Raw genomic sequence first — 9,350 nt, forward strand, 5'->3', positions numbered from 1 at the left:
TGTCTTTTATTTACTGTTTTTCATGCTCAAATACAAAGTCTTTCTGCACGTTCGCACTGCTCTATTAAGCTGTTTTCTTTCTGCATTATCCTAGAGTGGGGGATATCTGTAACCCATGTAAAGTGGGTTTTGAGAAAAAAAACGGCATTTGCAGGTCTTTAGATCTACTTGATTTTCCAAGCGTTTATACGAGGAAGACACAATGGTTGTGGGAGAGAATCAATCTGGCAAATGTGCCGAGGGCCTACCGAAAGTCGAAGGCAATCAATCCGTCAAAGGTGCGAAGGTCCCCCAGAAGGGAAAATCCACCACAGCCGCTAATGATAAAACTGAGAAAAAAAATCCGGTTTCTCGCTCATTTCGTGCGGGCCTACAGGTTCTACTGTTTTCCAATATTGATACTGCAATTTCCTTTTGATTTTTTCATTGTTTATGTTGCTCATTGTTGTGAAATGATATATGTCTGTGACCTTTACTATTCAATGAGAGATCCGTGTAAACCGGCGTGCGCTAGGTTCCTTTGTGAAAACCGTTTGCTATTCCAGACACCTCTTATGACATCTATCGGATGGTATAGATCTTATGGTTAATGGTTGTTAAAATATCAATTCGACACACACATGAAGAACCGTTAAAATCTTATGGACATTAATGGCTTCTCGCTGTGTTTAGAATTAAGAAAAAATTCTTAGAAATATCTTTTTGGACCACCTCCAGAAACCCCCTTGACTGCATCCTTTTGGTTTGCGCTGGTTTTGATGTTTTCCTTTGGTCGTACGACACATCCCCACATCCGGTTGTTCCTTGCTAGTCCACTTGATGTTTGATTTTGTGTAAGAAAAGGTAAAACCATTGGGTGAAAAGGTACGTCAATTCTACATTTTAGACAGACAACATTGATTTTGAATTGAAGCGAGCAGTGGGGAGTTTTTAAGTAGAGAGTTTTCAAAGCGTCTCTCCGGTCGCTATAGTTGAGGACGAGTTTTTAAGTAGAGAGTTTTCGGCGAATAACAACTGCGAAAACTGACTCGTCGATGCGGACAAGATTGTGTTGGGGAAGAAACCTCATCAATTCGGTATTCATATATCTGACCTAGATGTTGTTGTTTGCCTTAAACCATTGATTTATTGGGTAGTGATAGTGTACTCAATTACTAATTCATTGTTTAGCAATTCCTTTCTCTTATTAGGCTTCATTGCTGGTTTTGATACATTGTGTGCGTGACTGTCAATTACGAAACTGCACTTAGCCTCGAACCTGACTGGGCACTCTAGTTATTGGTTCTTTAATCTCTTTTAGAAATCTCGGTCTACAACCCTCTATACTTTCAGGAAATAACTGGCTATAGCAGCAGATTTATTTCTTGTCTTAATTACAATGTTCCACACACATTCAAGTTGGAGTAGTCATCTTGGAGGTTCTGTGGTTATTGGTATTGAATACCCATTTAAAACTCGAGTCTATCGAATGTGGGTCAGTGATGCTGCGCACTTCATAGTTTATAGTTGCGGGTGGTTTTTGAACTAGATCGATGGTGTTATGAGGTAACGGTCTTCCATCGTGGAGGCCAACTACTTTTGTTAAAGAAACGTACATATTTTTTATGCTTTTAGGTTTGAACTTGATACAGTTAATTGATTCAACTAAATTATTAGTAAAACAAAAGAGATAAGATACGATACAAATATACACATTAACAAAATGATTTAGGAAATAAAAAATATTTTTTCAAATATATCTATCTTTACAATATTATAATACGATACATATGTCTTGTTCCATTTATAAATTGTTAAACCGTTTAAGCTCTATAAGAATCCAGGCATAGTTCCTTAATAGAAATAGCAAAACCATGGGTTAAAAACTATGGACCACAAAACCACTAGAGGAAAAATCATTGTACCGAAAACAACAAAAACTAGACATAAAAAACTGTAACTTCTTTAAAACCCCCACATAGGTAGGATTCCACTACCTTTTGTTTAAAACCCCCACATAGTTAGGATTCCACTCCCTTTAGGATCTCCCAAGTAGGGTGGTTCTCAGGCTCATGTGTTGAAATTTTAGTGTAGCTAGGACTAGAATAGATTTTCACAATTGATAAATACTTCTTTTGATGCAATCACTTCTTTCTTTATTCTTCAATCAACAAGTAGCTATACATGAAAAAAAAAATTAAATTCTTCAATAAGAAAAGGGATCACAATAGCCAATGAACAATAGACAAAACACAAAAGTCTAATTTTATGGAAATTAGGTTGGTTGATAGCTTGAGAATCCATTCTCCATAAATTCTGAAAAGTCTCCTTCATACATGAAGGTGTTCACTCACATACATTACATCTCATTTCTCATACATTACAACTCATATACAGTTCTTTAGAGAAGAAATCATCCTTATTTGCTTGTATTACAAATATTTGTTTATATTACTTGTAGAGACTAGTTTTTAAATTTTTGCAATATCAAAATTTCTCTTTTTTGGAAACCCTAATTACTTCATCTAAAACATAACCATAATAGTCCATTTTTTAGCTTTAGTCATTACTTTTAGCAAAACTAATAATTCCAAGGGAGAATTTCTTTTGCACCTAGAACCTAATAGCCTGACCTCTACAAATACGTGAAGCAAGTGGCGGTGCATCAATGATGAAAAAGTACCATCCCAAACATTGTAGACAATAGCAGATATAGAAAAATTAATTGAGCGATCTCCCTATTAGTTGTGAATGGCTTTGTAAATATGAAGTCTCCTACTCAATTTCTTTATGGATGTGTGTTGTCAAAAAGAGAAAAGAGGAAGAAGAAACACATAGCTCTTGGCTCACCTTGTCACTATTAAATGTTATCTTAGATAAGTGTCTTGAAAAACTATAAATATCTAACAACTTATTAAATATTATATTAGATAAGTGTCTAATATGTGACAACCAGCATAATCATATACATTGAAAATATACCCAAAAAAAAATAAACATCAGTAAATTTATTTTATTTTATTATACATTTTATACTATTTATATTAAAAATTCAAAATTATTAAACAGTACTAAATTATAATTCTAAATCACATTATTATAAATAAGTAAAAAATAATTTAAATTTTAATATTTAAAAATAAAAGCATCAAAATCTCAACCCCTACAATAGTAATTCACTAATCAAGAGCAATGTCATGCGTGGCAATCCGAATACATGCCTCGGTTAATATGTGGAGCAGTTTTTCAGTTCTTTTACTTGCATTTGTATTTATCGATTTCATGATTCAACTGAAGTAATTCTAGACAATTATTTTGAGGATGAAACATCTCCGATGAAGCTCTGTAATAATTGTTGTGAATAAGAACTCCACACAATTCCTGTAATATGTTCAACTCTCTAGACTTGGTTTCTATATGTTTATTTTCTATAAATTTTCATGTCAAAATCTTGATTCTAAAGAATAATTTTAGCATGCTTTTTCCTGAGAGAAATATCATTTTTCAACCTTTGTAACAATTCAAATACTCTGACAAAGGGCTCCTGTAATATGTGGACTGAAATGTTTTGCTTATTGCAGTTTCCAGTGGGACGGATCCACCGTTTCTTGAAGTCTCGAGTATCTTCAAATGTAAGGGTAGGAGCTACCGCAGCAGTATATGCTGCAGGCGTTCTGGAGTATGTTTGTGCAGAGATTTTAGAACTGGCAGGAAATGCCAGTAAAGATCTCAAGGTTAAACGTATTACTCCAAGGCATTTGCAGCTGGCCATTAGAGCAGATGAAGAACTTGATACTTTGTTCAAAGGTGTTATCTCTGGTGGAGGTGTCATCCCTTACATTCACCCGTCACTTTCTGGCAAATCCACAAAGAAAGATTAGTTTTTCTGTTTCTCTGTTTCATGAAATTTAGGAATGCCGTATGTTTTTCCTTATTTTATTGCATGGATTTGGTTTGGACCTTTTCCCTTGAAACTTACCGAAATTGGTGATATTTCATACAATTATAACAATTTTTATTATAAGAAAATATTTACAGAGTTATAATTATTGTTATAGAGTAATATTTAACATTTTTATCATTTTTATGTTGTACTTTTATCTTATCAATTATTAGTCGTATTTGAGTATGAATTTTAAACTTTTTAATATGATATTGTAGTAATTTCCAAATTTTAAATATGGTAACAAAGTAGATTTCTGATGTCCTTTACTGTAGAGACAAAATTTTCCAACTTGCATAATCTGCATATGATCTGTTTATGTGCGGCTGTCCTAGTTTGGATGTATAATGATGTTGCCACTGTACTTCATATATTATCATATGATTATGTTTAGTCAACCATGGATTTAAAATAATATGTGATACAAATTATTATGATTTTGGGTTTAAATTCTATTTTAAATTTTTAGATCTTTGTTTTAATTAATTTTTAGGTCATTATTGTTTTGTTTTCAAGTTTTATTTTAAATGTTTATATTTTTTAAAGTAATTTTTTATTGGAAATAACAAAATGTTACATATTATTTTATGAAATAGTAAATTTCAAGGATGTTGAATTGTTAAAAGGTGTTTTTTTAAAGTAATATAGGTTTCATGTTTTAAGTAATATAATGTAATTGTTTTGTGTTATGTTTGGTTAATTTCTTTTTGTAATATATTTGGTAAAAGAGTGAAGTACTTTATGATTTAGGACTAGAATTTTTAAGAGATATGAACAAATTAAATGATAGAAAATATATACATATTTTTTATTGACAAATTTGGAATATTGTAATATAGATGTGTGTTAATGTTATAGGAAATTATTATACCAGTAATATGTGTGTGAATATTTTATGTTAGCAAAATAAGTGGATATATATATATATATATATATATATATATATATTTGTTGGGAAAATGTGACAAAGACCCTTAGGGGAGTTAAGCCTTCCCTTTTTAGTGAGAAAATAATCAATGAACTAGTTATGCCCTAAAAAAAAAAGAGAAAAAATGGAGAACTCCTCACTTCCACGAGACCTTTCTTCTCTTTGGGGGGTGGGTGACAAGCTCAAAGAAGAAGAGAATGTAGGAAGAGAAAGTGGGAACAATAGAGGAAATGGTTGTGCAAAGATTTGCTAAAGGAGTTCACGAGATTAATGCTGGATGGAGATGTATGTCATCATTGTGACTCTTGACTTGGGCTTCTGTAGAAGAGAAAGATAACAACCACCAATACCCTACCTGGAGATAGATACTGGTGAAAAATATCTTGAATGTTAGGATTGGAAGATTGAAAACATATTTATTTCATGAAAACACTCCTACCAAGGGAAGATGGTTGGCGGAAGTCATGAGGCCTAGAAGGTCTTTGTCACTAAGAGAAATAATTAAAAAAGGGGAAAGCTAATGTGTGTATCTAGTTAGAAAACTATGGTGAGTGTGTATGGCTTGTTAGTGAATAAATGCCTCCATGCTTGTATTATGTATCTTGAAATTGTTGTTGCAGGAAGAGAAAACAATGAGAAAATGTAGGGGAGAAAGAGTACAGAGGATAGGTGATTAAACTAAAAGGGCATTGTATAGTCTCTGTAAATTATAAATGTATGCGTGAGAATTGCTCCCTTGTATTTAGTATTTATTTTATTAGAAAAAAAATTTAAGGATTTTATCACGTAGTAAATAATTAATAAAAAAGGAAGGGCAAGTACCTCATTGTACGACATGTGTCACTTTTTAGCATAACCCTAGTAAAAAAAAGAGTTCTCTATAGGGAAAATAATCCTTTCCTTTATGATATAACTACATATAACTCTTTAAATATGTATTAACTAAATTTCGGTGGAAACTTAAATTGCATGTAGTGGAAACAATGCCTCTATACATTAATTATATGGTAAAACATGAAAGAAACTATGGCCCTACTTACTGTAAGAAAGGAAGGATATAGGGAACCAAAATGACCATACAAAATGAATATAATAAATTTGTAATAAGCTGTAAAGCTTAAGTTGCAATTACAAAGTTGATTTTACCTTTAGCTAAGAAGAAAACCCCACCACTATGGTTGAAAAATAAATAAGAAAAAGAAATCAACACCAAATTATAAATCTTGACCATAAGCTCACATTTGAAATAACAAAGAAAAATGCTTTATGAATTTTAAAAAATCTTACAAGGATCATATCCAAAAGGGCCATTGTTATCTTCTGTTTGTTCTAAAAAGTAACTCTAAAAGAAAATGAAGGAGAAAACATTGAAGGTGTTGTCATGAGGTTAATTAAAAAATATTAGTAAAGTTGTGGCCTCTCAGCCATACATTTTTAAGAGAAACATTTAGCTCATGACTAGTAACAACCCTAGTTGTTTGATAAGTGTCCTTATCGAACACTTAAACAATATACACATTGTTTGAGCAACTCAGCACTCCTTGGGCTAATATGTCATTGGAAACATGTAAAGGGAAATTAGCCCATATTATGGGATAATAGCATGAGAACCTGAGTAAGTAACGATTGTTGAGGACGAGATCTGCTGCGGTGACCCGAGTTCGAACCTACGAAGGAAATGGCTCCCAGATCTACCCGCGCCTGTCAAACATCTGAAGATTCCATAAGTGAGAAGTCTGAATCCACTCGACGGGTACTGATCAACTTTACACGACTCAGAGAAAGGGTATCACGTCATTTGCTGCAGTCAGAGTTTAAAAGAAGTGCGGAGGTGCGAATCCAGACGAACCTGATGCAAAATGAGGCGAGTACTGCTGATAAACCCCCGATAGGCCCAACAAGGCTGGCTATGCCTCTCAAATGCAGAAGGATCGAGCCTTTGAAATTCTGCTCTGTGGCAGCAACTACATTGGAGGGTGCTACCTCGAGTAACAATGGAGCTCTCAGGATGGTAGACCGCCGACAAAGCAAAAGGTATGAAGAAAATATTAAGCTCTTTTTAGGTCAAAACTCCGAATGGAACTATTATGTAGATCTTCTTTTCCATATGTCCGAACAATCGCCTTTGAGCCCAGATTGGGCATCATATTCATCGATCAACAGAATTGTGCACAGATCGGGTCTTCGGATCTCCAATCTAGACCTCTGTAGAGCATATCTGCCCCTATTCTGGTTAGATCTGGAAGCACACTCACGGAAAGACATTTCGAAGTAAGCAAAAGATGCAGAGCAAAAGCAGAGGGTTAGATCTACAGAAAACAAAATCTGAAACCCTAGTAAGACCATACAGCTTTCAAGTCTTTGTGAAAACCCTCGAAGGTAAATTGAAAATAATTTGGGTAAAAGAGACAGATTCAGTAGAGCAACTGCAGAAAATCATAATGCAATGGCTGGGATTCCCCATCAAAACTCAAACCCTGATACATGGGGGCAGAGTGCTACAAGACACAAAATACCTGTGGGAATACAAAATTACATCAATGTCAACAATCATCCTCAATCTAAGGATAAGAGGGGGAGCAATTGACAATAACAGGATTCCTGACAGTGCTGAAGGAAGTGGTACTAGTTCAATAAGGAAAAAACGAGGCATCATTTCCTTCAAAAATGCCCTACAAGGGAGAAACACAGAAGGAGCAGCACCGAAACAAACAGGTATGGACGCGAGACCATACATTGTGGAACAACTAGATCATACGCCGGAATACAATATAGAAACACCAAAATTAGATGAGCGTTGCACAATATATGAAAGGGAAGCAATAATTTGTAGATTTAACTATTTTTTTCCCAAACCAGCTCATCTATTTTATTGGATCTTCACGAAGTGGACCACACAATGCGAAATACATCTCTGCTCCAAGGGTTTTTTCATAGTGAAATTTCAATCAGCAATAGACAGAGACATAGTAATATAGGAAGGACCTTGGTTATGGGGATCCACTGGACTCTTCATCACACCATGGTTCCCAGATTTTGATGCAAATACTATGGTCATCTCCAAAATGCCAGTTTGGGTGCGGCTTCACAATCTCCCAATACATCTCTAGAATAATCAAGTACTAGCTGGAATCGTAAACACTATTGGACGCTACATCAAAATGGACACCCAACGAATAGAGGAAAGAATATATACTTTTGCACGAATATGTGTGGAAGTAGACCTCAGCAAAGGCCTGCCAGATCAAATTCAGCTAAATCATAGACAAAGGAGCTCGACACAGGTCCTAGATTATGAAAATATTACATTCGGATGACGAATTTGCCGACAAACAGGACATCTACAAAGCTCATGTCGAGCAAACAAAAAAGGTAATCGCAGAAAGAAGAAAATAGAAAAGCAAGCTAAGGGATGGCAATTTTTTGCACCCCCGCCCCGGATGACGAGGAGGAAGAAGAAATGTAATTTACCAACCCCACTGAAACCAGCCAGATGAAAAAAGAACCAATAGTAGAAAAAACAAACCCACAAGAACAAATAGACACAACACTAGAAAGTATATCAGAAACTATGGATATGGGCAGAAACAAATGCCAACGCATATCAGACACATAAGACTACGATAAAGACAATCCACAACCTGTGGCTGAAACAGCGTTAGCACTTATAACTCCAACAGAGTCACAGGGGGTTTGGAGAAAGGTTGAGAAGAAAAAAGGGAGAAAAGTCTGACTTTTTTCCCACCTGTACATTAATTTATATTTTTGCTTTACATGACTAGTTTCCTGAATCCGTACACCCTGCGTGGTGATGAAGGATCTTTGCATCTTTTTTGCACAACAATTTTGAATGTGTTTTTACAGCATATGCCAGAAGGCATCTACAACATGTAATTTTTCAATCATAATGAAATATTACGATTTTTCCAGGGGAAAAAATAGCATGAGAACCTATTTTGGGTCACCAATAAATTAAGGGAAATGAAGATGAGTCTTACTAGTCAGAGTGCTCTCTACTCCCTTCGTGTAAGGTGCAAAAACACAATAAATTTCCAATGGTTAGAGAATAAAAATAAAAGTTAATAACTTAAATAGGAATACCTTGAATAAAGATAGTTAAAATATTCCATAGAACTTGATATCTGACTTCTGGCACCAAAGGACATCATACCCATGAGGGATGAGCAATTACTAGAGGCAAATTTCACCCTTCTCGAGAAATAAGAAAGAAAGTTATTGTTTGCATAAAGAGTTAAAAAAAAAAAAAAAAAACAAACTAATGTAATAAGAGTATAGAGGAGATGAGCCATGCATTTTACCTTCCTTTGAGCAATATATTTTACCTCTAACCCTCATTGAGGGGGGATGCCAGGACCAATGATTCCTCCTATCTAAGTGAGCATTGGCTTACTTTGTTGAGTTGCTACAACTTTGGAGGATGAAAATTGAAACAACAACCAAAAAAGAGCCAAAAGGGTTGTAGGAAAGAAAAAAATTATG

At 34.6% G+C, this 9,350-nt stretch overlaps 1 pseudogene; it reads left to right on the forward strand.

Annotated features, from left to right (window-relative positions):
• Window positions 1-202: 202 nt before the first annotated feature.
• On the forward strand, window positions 203-3,860 carry LOC149164406 (histone H2A variant 1 pseudogene; annotated as a pseudogene).
• Window positions 3,861-9,350: the final 5,490 nt, after the last annotated feature.

This window comes from Pinus tabuliformis, chromosome 5_1 (assembly GCF_031772625.1).
Source record: "Pinus tabuliformis cultivar Carrire ecotype Pingquan chromosome 5_1, CPIR1, whole genome shotgun sequence".
NCBI lineage: Eukaryota > Viridiplantae > Streptophyta > Pinopsida > Pinales > Pinaceae > Pinus > Pinus tabuliformis.